This window comes from Pseudophryne corroboree, chromosome 12 (genome assembly GCF_028390025.1).
Source record: "Pseudophryne corroboree isolate aPseCor3 chromosome 12, aPseCor3.hap2, whole genome shotgun sequence".
Classification (NCBI taxonomy): domain Eukaryota; kingdom Metazoa; phylum Chordata; class Amphibia; order Anura; family Myobatrachidae; genus Pseudophryne; species Pseudophryne corroboree.
In genome coordinates, this window is record NC_086455.1 from 15,226,127 (window position 1) to 15,242,672 (window position 16,546).

General features: G+C 49.2%; 1 long non-coding RNA gene across 1 annotated transcript in view; it reads right to left on the minus strand.

Moving 5' to 3' along the window:
• The window catches only part of LOC134981088 (uncharacterized), a 108,396-nt gene that overhangs the window by 45,018 nt on the left and 46,832 nt on the right, over positions 1-16,546 (minus strand). Inside the window, exons 3-4 of the long non-coding RNA XR_010190516.1 lie at positions 8,901-9,057; positions 2,630-2,738 (exon numbers count right to left, since the gene is read on the minus strand). This is a non-coding gene — a long non-coding RNA (uncharacterized LOC134981088). The remainder of the gene's footprint in view (positions 1-2,629; positions 2,739-8,900; positions 9,058-16,546) is intronic.

Here is a 16,546-nt window from a genome sequence, read left to right on the forward strand (position 1 = left end):
ATGACTAGCTGAATGGGGATCTCTCAGTCAGAACTATAGTACCTTATTTTATCTACAAAGATGACTGTTACATTCTCTTTGTTAGATTATATCAACAGTAAACGTCAAGAGCACACTTGAAGTCACTTAGGGGGTCATTCCGAGTTGATCGCTAGTTAAAAATGTTCGCTGCGCAGCGATTAAGTAAAAAAGCGGCACTTCTGCGCATGCGGCGCAGTGCACACGCGCGACATACTTTCACAACGGGTGAAGTATTTTTATACAAGGTCTAGCGAAGCTTTTCAGTCACAATGGCAGCCGCAGAGTGATTGACATGAAAGTGGCGTTTCTGGGTGTCAACTGACCGTTTTCAGGGAGTGTTCGAAAAAACGCAGGCGTGCCAGGAAAAACGCAGGCGTGGCTGGGCGAACGCAGGGCGTGTTCGTGACGTCATATCCGTAACTGAATAGTCTGAAGTGATCGCAAGCGCTGAGTAGGTCTGGAGCTACTCTAAACCTGCACAATTTTTTTTTGTAGCCGCTCTGCGATCATTTTGTTCGCACTTCTGCTAAGCTAAGATACACTCCCAGTGGGCGGCGGCATAGCGTTTGCACGACTGCTACAAACTGCTAGCGAGCAATCAACTCGGAATGACCCACTTAGCACGGTGTAAAATGGCTACTTTGCAGCATGAAAGCACACTTTTTCCTGTCATTCCCAACATGCAAACAGACTTGAAATGTATACTACTTCTAAGGGGATGCGATTAATATACCACCTGTTGTGATCCCGGCGTTCAGGATGCCGACAGGCGGGGAAATGGCGGCGCTCGGAATCCCAACCGCAGCCCGGTATTCCCACTCAGGTTGTTGGTACACACCACCACCCGAGTGGGAATATAACCTGTGACGAGCGAAACTCGTGCCCAAGGCGTGGCAAGCGCAGCGAACACGCGAGGGGACTTGTTGTCGGAATTCCGGCTGATGGGAAGCCGCTGTCTGTATAGTTCTCCTAGGGATCACAGCATGGATCCAATAAAATCACACTGAGAAATTTCATAAATAGGCCTCCGGGTTTTTTTTTGGTAATAATGTCATTTATTTCTAGTAAAAGAATAGTCTGTATAGTGTTTGATGTCACTGCCTTCTAGTGAAATGGCAAGCTGCATGCATCATTGGTTCAATCCCTTTAACTGTACCCAGGTAATGGATACACTTCAAGGGATACTTTCTCCCACTGCTGCCTTTCAAAAAGAACGCAACGGAACGCTGTGACAGAAGTTCTCTTGAACAATCATGTCATATCCTGAATGATGTATTGCTGTAAGGTCAGCGGACGGAGCACCACGCTAGTAGAGTTACCACTCCTCTGGGTTTGCAGCGGACAGTCCAGGAATCTAAAAATCTCCCTGGAGTCCAGAGCTGGTTAAAGGTCCATACACATTAGACGATGTTGCTCTGTGAACGACGTCGTCTAGTGTTTCCCCTGCTGGGCAGGCCGGTCGGCGGCCGCCCTGACACACTGAGCGATATGACCGCTCATATCGCTCAGTGACGTCATGCCTCCGCCGGCCGTGTATGCAGCTCCTGGACGACCGTCCAGATAGAGCATGCGTGCACTGCCGACAGCGGCGATCGTTGCCGCCCCGCGGGGCCGTGCATCGGTCGTCGCTGGCGGCATACACACTTGACGATAAAATGAGCGGCGTCGTTCAGGGAGCGGAAAAACGAGTGACGTATGGGCCTTTAATCCCAGACAGTATGCCCAAAGCAGCTGTCTGATTGACGCTGTGGGCCGCTGCGGGAGGGGGCGGCACGGCGGCGTTAGGCCGTTTTGTGGGCGCAGTCCAGCCAACACAGTCGTGGCCGGACCGTGCGGGGGGGCTCAGCGGCTGCGTGACGTCACAGGGCAGCAACGAGTAACCCCTGGCCAGGCGCAGGAGCTGCGCTGGCCGTGATTTACTCTTCCAAGTACAAAAGAATTTCCGCCGTGCGATGCTTTTGTACTTGTGCGGGGAGGGGGGCTTGACATGCGGGGCGGACTAACCCTGTGCTGAGCCTCCCCCCGCATGTCAGTGTCAGTGATCGTAGCTGTGCTTGATTTAGCACAGCTATGATCAGGTTGGAATGACCCCCATAGGCTGCTGCAATTGTTGATGGTGGACGTGGCGGTGCGCCCTTGGCTTGCACATTCCAGCACAGACTAGTGCACAAGGGGGAGGCTGAAACTAGCATCTGCATTATCATACCTGCGATTCCAGCAGTGGGCGTTAGAGCTGCAGCAGCATTCACCTCTGAATTTGCCCCAGCGTGGTCTCTGAATGATGCTGATCCATCCGTATCATGTGTTACATTATTATTGCTAGAGCAAGCAATACAGAAATAGCACTGCTTCCACTTACATATAAACAAGGTTGCTCTTATCTGGACAATGCTGTGGAACATACGGATGCAGTTCATGTGTATGTAACAGCTACCTAATACCTATACCACTCATTTTTTACTTATATATCCACAATAAATAGTGAGTGATCTACTGAGTACACAAACAGCAACAGCACCACCTAGAGGTAGAGAGGAAGTATGACAAGACTTATATCTCCAGTGTAACAAATATGACTAAACATAACTAGAGAACGGGCGATACAGACCTGTTTAATAGGTGGATGTGGGATTTTACACCTTAAAGACAGCTCGCTTGTGTTCTGTCGCTTACATCAGGAAGAGGTTACTCCACACAAGAGAGATTGTATAATAATCCTAGTGATGAAAATAATGGAATAATCAGCTTTTACTTATATTTGGGCGACAAAGACAAAAAAACAAAATGCCTTTATCGGACACATGTGGGGCCTGAGTCAGATTATTTGTAACAACGTATGAGAAAGAAACGCAAAGAACCCTTATGGTGAATGCGTTACACAGAGTGCGCGCACAAAGCGCCTAATTCAGACCTGATCACTCGCTAGCAGTTTTTGCAGCGTTGCGATCAGATAGTCGCCGCCCACCGGGGAGTGTATTTTAGCTGTGCAAGTGTGCGAACGCATGTGCAGCCGAGCAGTACAAAAAGATATTTTGCAGTTTCTGAGTAGCTCTGGACTTACTCAGCCGCTGCGATCACTTCCGGTCCCGGAATTGACGTCAGACACCCGCCCTGCAAACGCTTGGACACGCCTGCGTTTTTCCAACCACTCCCAGAAAACGGTCAGTTGCCACCCACACAAACGCCCTCTTCCTGTCAATCTCCTTGCGCTCGGCTATGCGAATGGATTCTTCGTAAAACCCATCGCACAGCAACGATCCGCTTTGTACCCGAGCGACGCACCTGCGCATTGCGGTGCATACACATGCGCAATTCTGACCTGATCGCAGCGCAGCGAAAAAAGCTAGTGAGCGATCAGGTCTGAGTTACCCCCAAAGGCGGGAGGCGGCCTGAAATTACGCAAAAGAAGAGTCCATCTGGTTTGCGTGTGATGGGACTATCAGCGATGAAAGCGAGCTATGTTCTCACACGCACAGCCTCTTCCACCGTTCCATGCTCTGGTGGGGGATGGTGCACCGAAGGTGGAGTGTCATCAGTCTCCGGCGGGGTTGCAGCATGCAGGGATTCTGAGTGTGGGAAACTCAGTGCTGGCACAATAAGGTGCACACCGGAACACCAGGGGAACGGCTGAAACCAGCATTTGCATATTACCGCTGCCGGGTCTCATAGACGCAAGGGCAGTAGCCACCTCTGAACCAGGCCCACGAGCTGCTGTTAGATAGGGATTACCTTTGAGCAGCCAAGAATGAAATAGCTTTAGAGAAATTGTGATGTTTTGCAACATTTTGGGCAGACTATTCCGTTTCATGTGACGTTCTGGCGATACAGGTCCTAATCCAGAGATGTACGTAAACCCGACGTTTCTGCACACCTCCGGAAACCTGATGACTGATGTGCTTCTGGCGTTTGGGGCGGCATCAGGCAGCAATTTGGAAAACGGGGGAGTGTCCTCAGATGCAGCGTGATTTCACCGGACCTCCTGAGTGACCCTGAGGGTAGTAGATCCGACGTCCAGTACTCAGCAAATCTGAAACTCCGGCAGTGGGCGTCTTATAACTTATAAGACGCAGCGGCTGTGTGAGTAGCGCCCACCTCTAAATCAGCCCCACAATCTTCAACGGGGACGGGGATTCCGCTAATAGTTTGCTTAGACCTCAATGTTATCTGTGACTGAGGCCTTCTGCTGGCAGCTTACCTGTTGATGGCATTTGCATATCACTGGCATTTAGGGTGGAAATATCCCGGAAACCTGGATAATAGCCTTACATACAACTTACAGCATAAGACAGAGGAAAGTGCTGTCTATGCTGTATTGTTAAGGGCCCCATACATTAGAACGATAATGCCCGATTTCATCCAATTTCTGCCATGCAGGCCGATATATCGGGTGAAATCAGACAATTTGAACGTGTTTCTGATGCGATGCGCGTTCCCGTGAGGGTCGGATTGGCTCCCCTAGGGCACCATACACTAACGCGACATGTCCGACCGTCATGTCGCAGGCGATCACCCCGGCAGCCTCCCAGGCGGCAGGATCGGCCAAGATACATCGGATGCGGTCCTTTTTGCATACAATGTATCTTGGGTGATCCCAGCCATGGCTGCGGGAACTGACATAACACGAGTGCAGCACTAACGATCTAGGGGAGCCGATCCGACCCTCATGGGAACGCGCATCGGATCGGAAGCACCTCCAAAATGCCTCAATTTCATCCGATATATCGGCCCGAATGCCCGAAACTGGCATTATCATTCTAGTGTATGGGGCCCTTTATACCGGTTCCCGCAGGCATGGCTGGTATCGCATACGATATATTGCATGCAAAATGTACCAAATCGTATGGAATCGTATGGAACCACTCCTGGGAATCTCCTGGGAGAGTTCAAGGGAAATCGCCTCCGACTTCATATCTTTCAAATATATCGACCAGTGTGAAGGGCCCTTAAGGGTGCCCATCTGGAGCGTTCAGATGACGCTCTAGAGGGCACTGCAGCAGTGATACTGGCTGCAGGGGCTGTTACATTCACCCTGCTAGCTGGAAGACAGGGCCATGATACCCATTTTGTGGTTCGATAAGTAGCAGAAAAATCATCAGGACCAGGGGCCATATTAGGCTGCAGGGTCTTTGGGAAGAGACAGTACTTCCTACAGAAATTGGCTTAATCATGAAGCTGTTTGACTCATTAGAGATCTAAGGGGATCATTCAGATCTGATCGCTGCTGTGCGTTTTTCGCACAGCAGCGTTCAGATCAGAACTGCGCATGCGTATATGCACCACAATGCACAGTCACGTCGGACAGCTACAACAGGCATCGGCGGTCAGCGACGGGATGGTGCAAAGGATCCATTCGCACAGGCGTACGCAAGGTGATTAGCAGGAAGTGGCCGTTTGTGGGTGGCAACTGACCGATTCCAGGGAGTATCTGGAACAATGCAGACGGACTCAAGCGTTTTGAGGGAGGGTGTCTGACGTCAGCTCCGGCCCCGATCAGCAGGATTCAATCGCACTGGAGGTGTAAGTCCTGGGTTGCGCACGGACTCCGCAAACTGATTTTTAGCAGCTCAGCGTACACACGGGATCCCACACTTGCACAGCGAAAATACACTCCCACTGTAGGCGGCGACTATCTGATCACAGGACTGCAAAAAACGCAGCCCAGCGATCAGATCTGAGATTGTAAGCTTGCGAGCAGGGCCCTCCTACCTCTATGTCTGTCTGTTGTTCCCCAGTTTTGTTCTATAACTGTTGTTCTAATTGTAAAGCGCAACTGAATATGCTGCGCTATATAAGAAACTGTTAATAAATAAATAAAATTACCCCAAAGTACGATTACAGCCAGCCAGGAATGAGTCAGTAGGAGTTAATAGAGAGGATTCTGTGGACGGTGACCGTGTAAGACGAAGAATTTCTTTTTAAAGTCTGCAAATCCATTGCAGATGTCTTGAGGATGTTTTAGCAAAGTACCCCTGTGATCTCTACTCTAATTAGGAAAGAAGCCAATTTACACTTATGGAGTTTCCGCCCCAATAAAGATCCTGCTTTACTGGCTGCTGAATAGCATGTTTGTCTGACTCAGCAAATCTGATTCTCAACGACATGAGCGAATACTAAATTCAGTTTCTCTCGCTTCCAGATTATTTTAATCATGGTGATGGGGTTAGGGGGAGATGTATGTGGTTTGTGTCACCACTGTAAGGGGGGGATTTATCAGAGCTTGGAGAGAGATAAAGTACCAACCAATCAGCTCCTAACTGCCATGTTTGAAAAATTCTAGGAGCCAATGGGTTGGTACTTTGATAAATACTATTTCTGCTTAAGCTAGGTACACACCTGAATGATTTTACACACGTTCCGACTGGGGTACAGTATATGTGTGTCTCCGATAGTGTGACATGCTGCGGCCATTTGTGGGCAGAACGGAGGCAGCGTCAGCCCTGTTTTCTGGCCAAGCCGTAGCCAGTGGCTGCATCCTTGGATGTAGTTTTACTGGCCCCGGCAGTGTGATAACCTGTCCTCAGACGCAGCAGCAGATCACAGCAGCCGGCTCTGGGCGTCTTGTTACTTAAGACGGGAGGCAATCAATTTGCCGGCTGTTGGGATCTTGGAGGTCACGATCCAGACGTCGGAATCCCAACAGCCGGCAAAAACCGGCAGCTGGAACACGGGCTCACAGGGGCTATTCCCACTCGTGGGTGTCCACGACACCCACGGAGTGGGAATAGATCCTGTGGCGAGCGCAGTGATCCACCGAGCCCACAACGTGGTGACCGCAGCGACCCCGCAAGGGGACTCGTAGCGCTCGCCCCGCTGCCGGCATTCTGGCAGGATACTGATAGCCGACATCCCGCTCACCGGTATTACATACGTATTCCCTTAAGACGTCTCTTGTGGCTTTAGCATATTTCCGCACAGCGGCTGTGTACAAAGATGCAGCGCTGGGTTATTAGCGTCCACCTCTGACCAGCCGCGTAACCTTTACAGTAACATATAGGTAATATCTGTGGGCAGCAGGGCAGGAGGGGTAATGCACTCTGGAAGTGAGAGCGTTTGCAGATGAGTAAGGTTCCCTGCGATTATAACATTCCTGTTCACACATCTATAAGTATGGAAGACAGCCGGTTCAGAAATCCAGCGGGGGCTGAGTTTGGGGCGTAGGTGTGACACACATGGAACTGGTTTCTGTGTTACATATCCCTATAAGAAATCTACCTCCTGTGCCCAGTGATGCCGAGAGAGCGGGGAAGATGGTACAAATGACCCGGGCCCAGGTCTGATGGAGGGGCCCAGTGAGGGCCCAGAGGGGGCCTCAGGCCCCCCTTCCCTTACATGGCAGCTGCTGCTCTTTTCCTCAGCCCAGCACATGGTGCTGTGTGCTGAGCTGCAGTGTGGTCATGCAGGGGCTTAAAATACTATTTTTTCTGTATTTTTTTTCTAAGGGTGCATGACCACGCCTCCTGCGATTAGTAGAGATGAGCGGGTTCAGATTTACGCGGTTCTTAACGCCAGAATTATCGCAAAATCAGATTTTCCGGATTTTTCTGATTGGCTAACCAAAACATGTGACATCCAAGAGCCAATAAGGAGATTTGAGTAAATCTGAGTAAAACGGAACCCGCTCATCTCTAGTGATTAGGCCACTTCCACTGAAAAGTACCTGGGTCCAGCCGGGCTCTCAACTGCCCTGTCTGTGCCAGAGATGGCCGCCGTGTCCATGCTAAACGCAGAATGAGTTTCTTCCATCACGCATACGCATAAGTCGCACTGCGTACGTGCCGCGATGGTCTTGTAACGGCGGTCACCGTGAGGATTTATTCGCAGAGTGATTGGCAGTCAAGGACCATTTCTGGGCGGTATCAGGGGAGTGGCCACTCAGACGTAGGCATGTCACAGCCATTTATGGGGCATGTCACAGCCATTTACGGGGCGTGTCACAGCTTGTGACAGCGATCCCGTACGCAGTTACAATGGCTCCGGCGTCATACTGCCAGCAGCTGCCAGCAGCCATGCTGTACAACTACACTGCTACTGAGATCGATGTTTACCCGATGTGTGTCCGGTGGCTGCGCCTTTGTACACAAGCGGTCAGAGGCGCCGATTAACGGTGTCTCTATACAACTCCCGGCCGCTGTGACATTTGCATATTTGCGCACGCCCGCTACGTACAAATAGCAGCTGCGATGGCATTTGCCTACATCTGTGAATCAGGACCAGGGTTCCATTTGGAGAGGAGGAGATCTATCAAACATAGTAACCATTGATTAATCTTACAGCAGCAGACACAGGATAAATACAAGGGGGGGTGGACAATAGCAAATATATCATTATCCAGGAAAGATAGGGAGGTCATTCCGAGATGATCGCTCGCTAACTACTTTTAGCAGCCGTGCAAACGCATAGTCGCCGCCCACAAGGGGAGTGTATTTTCACTTTGCAAGTGTGCAAACGCGTTTGCAGCTGAGCGGGACGAAAAAGTATTTTGCAGTTTCTGAGTAGCTCTGGACTTACTCAGCCCTTGCGATCACTTCAGCCTGTCCGGTCCCGGAATTGACGTCAGACACCCGCCCTGCAAACGCTTGGACACGCCTGCGTTTTTCCAACCACTCCCTGAAAACGGTCAGTTGACACCCACAAACGCCCTCGTCCTGTCAATCTCCTTGTGGTCGGCTGTGCGAATGGATTCTTCGTTAACTCCATCGCCCAGCAACGATCCGCTTTGTACTCGTACGACGCGCCTGCGCATTGCGGTGCATACGCATGTGTAGTAACCTGTTCACTGCGCTGCGAAAAACGGCAGTGAGCAATCAGCTCGGAATGGTCGCCATAGTCCAGTGGTGTCTGTAGAGAATGTTAGCAGTGGGGAACTACATGGTACTCACCCGTCCAATGGATAGCCTAAATTCAGTAGACTACCGATAGTAATAGTATTTGCGGGGGTGCCAGGCGAATAAGATACAGGAATGACTGCTCTTGCCTCTCCAATGGGCAGGTACACAGGGTCCAGACATTTAGGAAGGGTACTCGTGCTCGGTCCACCTAGGGATAGGAGAAAATAGGTCCAAAGATATCTCCATTAATTGTTTATAACACTAAATACGATTATCAAGGTACTTTAAGGAGACACATGGGGGATGGATTCAATTAGCCCCGGTATTTTTTTTTTTTTTGTGCAAAGAAACTGCAGTTTTTGCCGTGTTTTATTTATTTTTTTCATCTTTTTGCGACCCCCCCGGGCTATTCAAAATAATAAGAATTTACTTACCGATAATTCTATTTCTCGGAGTCCGTAGTGGATGCTGGGGTTCCTGAAAGGACCATGGGGGGGATAGCGGCTCCGCAGGAGACAGGGCACAAAAAGTAAAGCTTTAGGATCAGGTGGTGTGCACTGGCTCCTCCCCCTATGACCCTCCTCCAAGCCTCAGTTAGGATACTGTGCCCGGACGAGCGTACACAATAAGGAAGGATTTTGAATCCCGGGTAAGACTCATACCAGCCACACCAATCACACTGTACAACCTGTGATCTGAACCCAGTTAACAGTATGATAACAGCGGAGCCTCTGAAAAGATGGCTCACAACAATAATAACCCGATTTTTGTAACTATGTACAAGTATTGCAGACAATCCGCACTTGGGATGGGCGCCCAGCATCCACTACGGACTCCGAGAAATAGAATTATCGGTAAGTAAATTCTTATTTTCTCTATCGTCCTAGTGGATGCTGGGGTTCCTGAAAGGACCATGGGGATTATACCAAAGCTCCCAAACGGGCGGGAGAGTGCGGATGACTCTGCAGCACCGAATGAGAGAACTCCAGGTCCTCCTTAGCCAGGGTATCAAATTTGTAGAATTTAGCAAACGTGTTTGCCCCTGACCAAGTAGCTGCTCGGCAAAGTTGTAAAGCCGAGACCCCTCGGGCAGCCGCCCAAGATGAGCCCACCTTCCTTGTGGAATGGGCATTTACAGATTTTGGCTGTGGCAGGCCTGCCACAGAATGTGCAAGCTGAATTGTACTACAAATCCAACGAGCAATAGTCTGCTTAGAAGCAGGAGCACCCAGCTTTTTTGGGTGCCTACAATATAAACAGCAAGTCAGACTTTCTGACTCCAGCCGTCCTGGAATTATATATATATATATATATTTTCAGGGCCCTGACAACGTCTAGCAACTTGGAGTCCTCCAAGTCCCTAGTAGCCGCAGGCACCACAATAGGTTGTTTCAGGTGAAACGCTGACACCACCTTAGGAAGAAACTGGGGACGAGTCCGCAGTTCTGCCCTGTCCGAATGGAAAATCAAATATGGGCTTTTGTAAGACAAAACCGCCAATTTTGACAATCGCCTGGCCGAGGCCAGGGCCAACAGCATGGTCACTTTCCATGTGAGATATTTCAAATCCACAGATTTGAGTGGTTCAAACCAATATGATTTGAGGAATCCCAACACTACGTTGAGATCCCACGGTGCCACTGGAGGCACACAAGGGCTGTATATGCAATACTCCCTTGACAAACGTCTGGACTTCAGGAACTGAAGCCAATTCTTTCTGGAAGAAAATCTATAGGGCCGAAACTTGAACCTTAATGGACTCCAATTTGAGGCTCATAGACACTCCTGTTTGCAGGAAGTGCAGAAATCGACCTAGTTGAATTTTTTTTTTTTTTTTTTTCCGTGGGGCCCTCCTGGCCTCACCCACGCAACATATTTTTACCACATGTGGTGATAACGTTGTGCGGTCACCTCCTTCCTGGCTTTGACCAGGGTAGGTATGACCTCTTCCGGAATGCCTTTTCCCTTAGGATCCGGCGTTCAAACCGCCATGCCGTCAAACGCAGTCGCGGTAAGTCTTGGAACAGACAAGGTCCCTGCTGGAGCAGGTCCTTTCTTAAAGGCCGATGCCACGGTTCCTCTTGGAACAGACATGGTACTTGCTGAAAGCAAATCCCTTCTTAGCTCCCGAGGCCATTAGTCCTCTGTGAGCATCTCTTGAAGTTCCGGTTACCAAGTCCCTCTTGGCCAATCCGGAGCCACGAGTATAGTTCTTACTCCTCTATGTCTTATAATTCTCAATACCTTGGTTATGAGAAGCAGAGAAGGGAACACATACACCGACTGTTACACCCACGGTGTTACCAGGACGTCCACAGCTATCGCTTGAAGGTCTCGTGACCTGGCGCAATACCTGTCCCATTTTTTTGTTCGGGCGGGACGCCATCATGTCCACCTTTGGTCTTTCCCAACGGTTCACAATCATGCGGAAAACTTCCCGATGAAGTTCCCACTCTCCCGGGTGGAGGTCGTGCCTGCTGAGGAAGTCTGCTTCCCAGTCGTCCACTCCCGGAATGAACACTGCTGACAGTGCTATCACATGATTTTCCGCCTAGCGAAAAATCCTTGCAGTTTTGTCACTGCCCTCCTGCTTCTTGTGCCGCCCTTTCTGTTTACGTGGGCGACTGCCGTGATGTTATCCCACTGGATCAATACCGGCTGACCTTGAAGCAGAGGTCTTGCTAAGCTTAGAGCATTATAAATTTGTTCTTAGCTCCAGTATATTTATGTGGAGAGAATTCTCCAGACTTGATCACACTCCTTGTGTGACTGCTCCCCAGCCTCTCAGGCTGGCCTCCGTGGTCACGAGCATCCAATCCTGAATGCCGAATCTGCGGCCCTCTAGAAGATGAGCACTCTGTAATCACCACAGGAGAGACACCCTTGTCCTTGGATATAGGGTTATCCGCTGATGCATCTGAAGATGCGATCCGGACCATTTGTCCAGCAGATCCCACTGAAGAGTTCTTGCGTGAAATCTGCCGAATGGAAGCGCTTCGTAATAAGCCACCATTTTTACCAGGACTCTTGTGCAATGATGCACTGACACTTTTCCTGGTTTTAGGAGGATCCCGATTAGCTCGGATAACTCCCTGGCTTTCTCCTCTGGGAGAAACACCTTTTCCTGGACTGTGTCCAGAATCATCCCTAGGACCAGCAGACGTGTCGTCGGAACAACTGCGGTTTTGGAATATTTAGAATCCACCCGTGCTGTCGTAGAACTACTTGAGATAGTGCTACTCCGACCTCCAACTGTTCTCTGGACCTTGTTCTTATCAGGAGGTCGTCCATTTTCTTTGAAGACGAATCCTCCTTTCGGTCATTACCTTGGTAAGGACCCGGGGTGCCTTGGACAATCCAACGGCATCGTCTTGAAACTGATAGTGACAGTTCTGTACCACGAACCTGAGGTACCCTTGGTGAGAAAAGGCAAATTTTGGGACATGGAGGTAAGCATCCCTGATGTCCCGGGACACCGTATAGTCCCCTTGTTCTTTGCTATCACTGCTCTGAGTGACTCCATCTGGATTTGAACCCTTGTAAGTGTTCAAATTTTTCAGATTTAGAATAGGTCTCACCTAGCCTTCAGTACCACCATATAGTGTGGAGTAATACCCCTTTCCTTGTTGTCGGAGGGGTAAATTTATTATCACCTGCTGGGAATACAGCTTGTGAATTGTTTTCAATACTGCCTCCCTGTCGGAGGGAGACATTGGTACAGCAGACTACAGGAACCTGCGAGGGGGGAAACCTCTCGACATTCCAATCTATACCCCTTGGATACTACTTGTAGGATCCAGGGGTCCTGTACGGTCCCAGCGTCATGCTGAGAACTTGGTAGAAGCGGTGGAGGGCTTCTGTTCCTGGGAATGGGCTGCCTGCTGCAGTCTTCTTCCCTTTCCTCTATCCCTGGGCAGATATGACTCTTATAGGGACGAAAGGACTGAGGCTGAAAAGACGGTGTCTTTTTCTGCAGAGATGTGACTTAGGGTAAAAAACGGTGGATTTTCCAGCAGTTGCCCTGGCCACCAGGTCCCATGGACCGACCCCAAATAACTCCTCCCCTTTATACGGCAATACATCTTTGTGCCGTTTGGAATCTGCATCACCTGACCACTGTCGTGTCCATAAACATCTTCTTGCAGATATGGACATCGCATTTACTCTTGATGCCAGAGTGCAAATATCCCTCTGCGCATCTCGCATATATAGAAATGCATCCTTTAAATGCTCTATAGTCAATAAAATACTGTCCCTGTCAAAGGTATCAATATTTTTAGTCAGGGAATCCGACCAAGCCACCTCAGCTCTGCACATCCAGGCTGAGGCGATCGCTGGTCGCAGTATAACACCAGCATGTGTGTGTATACTTTTTAGGATATTTTTCAGCCTACTATCAGCTGGCTCCTTAAGTACGGCCCTATCCGTAGATGGTACCGCCACTTGTTCTGATAAGCGTGTGAGCGCCTTATCCACCCTGAGGGGTGTTTCCCACCGCGCCTTAACTTCTGGCGGGAAAGGGTATACCGCCAATAATTTTCTATCGGGGGAAACCCACGCATCATCACACACTTCATTTAATTTATCTGATTCAGGAAAAACTACAGGTAGTTTTTTCACCTCACACATAATACCCTTTTTTGTGGTACTTGGAGTATCAGAAATATGTAACACCTCCTTCATTGCCCTTAACGTGTGGCCCTAAAAGAAAATACGTTTGTTTCTTCACCGTCGACACTGAAATCAGTGTCCGTGTCTGGGTCTGTGTCGACCGACTGAGGTAAATGGGCATTTTACAGCCCCTGACGGTGTTTGAGACGCCTGGACAGATACTAATTTGTTCGCCGGCCCTCTCATGTCGTCAACCGGCTTGCAGCGTGTTGACATTGTCACGTAATTTCCATAAATAAGCCATCCATTCCGGTGTCGACTCCCTAGAGAGTGACATCACCATTACAGGCAATTTGCTCCGCCTCCTCACCAACATCGTCCTCATACATGTCGACACACACGTACCGACATATAGCACACACACACAGGGAATGCTCTGATAGAGGACAGGACCCCACTAGCCCCTTGGGGAGACAGAGGGAGAGTTTGCCAGCACACACCAAAGCGCTATATTTTACAGGGATAGCCTTATAATAAGTGCTCCCTTATAGCTGCTTTTATAAAATCACAATTTCGCCAAATTTTGCCCCCCCTCTCTTGATTTAACCCTGTTTCTGTAGTGCAGTGCAGGGGAGAGCCTGGGAGCCTTCCTGACCAGCGGAACTGTGTGAGGAAATGGCGCTGTGTGCTGAGGAGATAGGCCCCGCCCCCTTTTCGGCGGGCTCGTCTCCCGCTTAAAAATGGATTCTGGCAGGGGTTAAATATCTCCATATAGCCCCGGAGGCTATATGTGAGGTATTTTTTGCCAAAAAAAGGATTTTCATTGCTGCCCAGGGCGCCCCCCCCCCAGCGCCCTGCACCCTCAGTGACTGCCGTGTGAAGTGTGCTGAGAGCAATGGCGCACAGCTGCAGTGCGCTACCTTAAGAAGACTGAGGAGTCTTCTGCCGCCGATTCTGGACCTTCTTCTCTTTTCAGCATCTGCAAGGGGGCCGGCGGCGAGGCTCCGGTGACCATCCAGGCTGTACCTGTGATCGTCCCTCTGGAGCTAATGTCCAGTAGCCAAAGAACTAGCCAATCCATCCTGCACGCAGGTGAGTTCACTTCTTCTCCCCTAAGTCCCTCGATGCAGTGATCCTGTTGCCAGCAGGACTCACTGTAAAATAAAAAACCTAAGCTAAACTTTTCTAAGCAGCTCTTTAGGAGAGCCACCTAGATTGCACCCTTCTCGGCCGGGCACAAAAACCTAACTGAGGCTTGGAGGAGGGTCATAGGGGGAGGAGCCAGTGCACACCACCTGATCCTAAAGCTTTACTTTTTGTGCCCTGTCTCCTGCGGAGCCGCTATCCCCCCCATGGTCCTTTCAGGAACCCCAGCATCCACTAGGACGATAGAGAAATTAATTTTAATTACCCCCGATAATTGGATCCCCCTATGGTGTCTTTCTGCACAAGCTTCAGACCTGTAAGCAAGCAACAAGTTATTCACTTAAGTATGGATCCCTGGACCAGACATGTAGATCAGGAAAAGCCTGTAGTTGTGTGCTGTATGTGGCTTGCATCATTACTATCCACTTGTCATACAGGAAGTGTTTGTTACACAGGTTTTGTAATACTGGAAGTGCTGCTGGAGTCCTGATATAGTAGCTTGCAGATATTAAAGGAACACTTCTGCAGTTCTCCAGAGTCCTGTGGTGATTTGCATCTGGGACTGGATGCCTCATGTAGTTATATGATGATGGTTATAGCCTCAGATGATGTGGGAGGTCCAGAACCTTCTCTAGGCTTCTTCATAATAAACATTTGCCTTCCTTCTCTGTCATGAGCTGGGAAGGGAAGTTCCAGCACTACCTGATTCTATTCCTTCTAAAAGGCCAAGATATTTCCAAGGCTTTCTTCTTACTGAGCGTTAAGGGTGCTAGGAAATCAGAGAGCCAGAACCTCATACTGCAATATTGCGGAGTGCTGCTATAATGGCTCCTTTGGCCTTGTCGTGCGTATAGTAAACATCCACATCTTGGGGGTTGGCCTGAGAAACATGGGCATAAAGTTGGAGGTACCCTGTCCATAACAAGCTGCCAGTGAGGGCACTAAATAGGAGTATAGCTTTCTATAATGAAATGTACTCTGGTATTCTGCGGATCGAGGGGAAGATGTCTCAAGACTTGGAGAGAGATAAAGTGGATAAGTTGTGCAAAGTAACCAATCAACTTAAATTATAACTGCCATTTATCTAGCACAGTATTTGAAATGTAAGTCAGAAGCTGATTAGTTGCTTTGGACAAGTTTCCACTTTCTCTCTCTCCAAGTCTTGATACATCTCCCCTCAAGAGTTTCCTCCTTTCTCCATTCTACACATTCTTATGCATATCTGATGAATATTTCAAATCATTAGCAGTCTGCTGTACATGTGTTTTAAACATGGACACTACTCTTCTCTACAATATATTTAGAAAAAAGAATACCCCATCAACCCGACATTACCTTAATATCCCCCACATTTAATAAGAAGCGACCCACATTAACATAATAACCCCCACAAGCAACAATATGAATTGTGTCAATGGATCCGATATGATATACCGGCAGACGCAGGCTTGAACTGGCCCACAGGGGTACAGGGTTATCCACCGGTGGGCCCCACTGCCTGGGGCCCCACCTTCTGCTCTAAGGATCAGGTTCTAGACTGTGCACTTGAATTATACATTATACATATGTTACCTTATACTGGACTATGGTGTATTTTCTACAGTGCATTGCTGTTATTAATCTGGTACATTATCATGCATGCAGCAGCTGAATTTACTGTATATATTTATGAAGGGGCCCAGATTTTGCACTCTCTAATGGTTAGTCAAACCAATGAGGTGGCAGGCCACACCCCCTAAAGTGGATCAGCCCTTTAATAGTCAAACACTACCATCATAGAGAGGGGGGGGGGGGGGTGTCAATGGAATCTGTTGCCCCTTTGGGATAGGGGCTAATAATGATATGGTAAAATATGCGCAATTCTCTCCCCCATCATCCACAGTCCTGCTACGGGGGCAGTTGTCACGGAGGCATCCTATTAATGCTTTTAACTGGTGGTA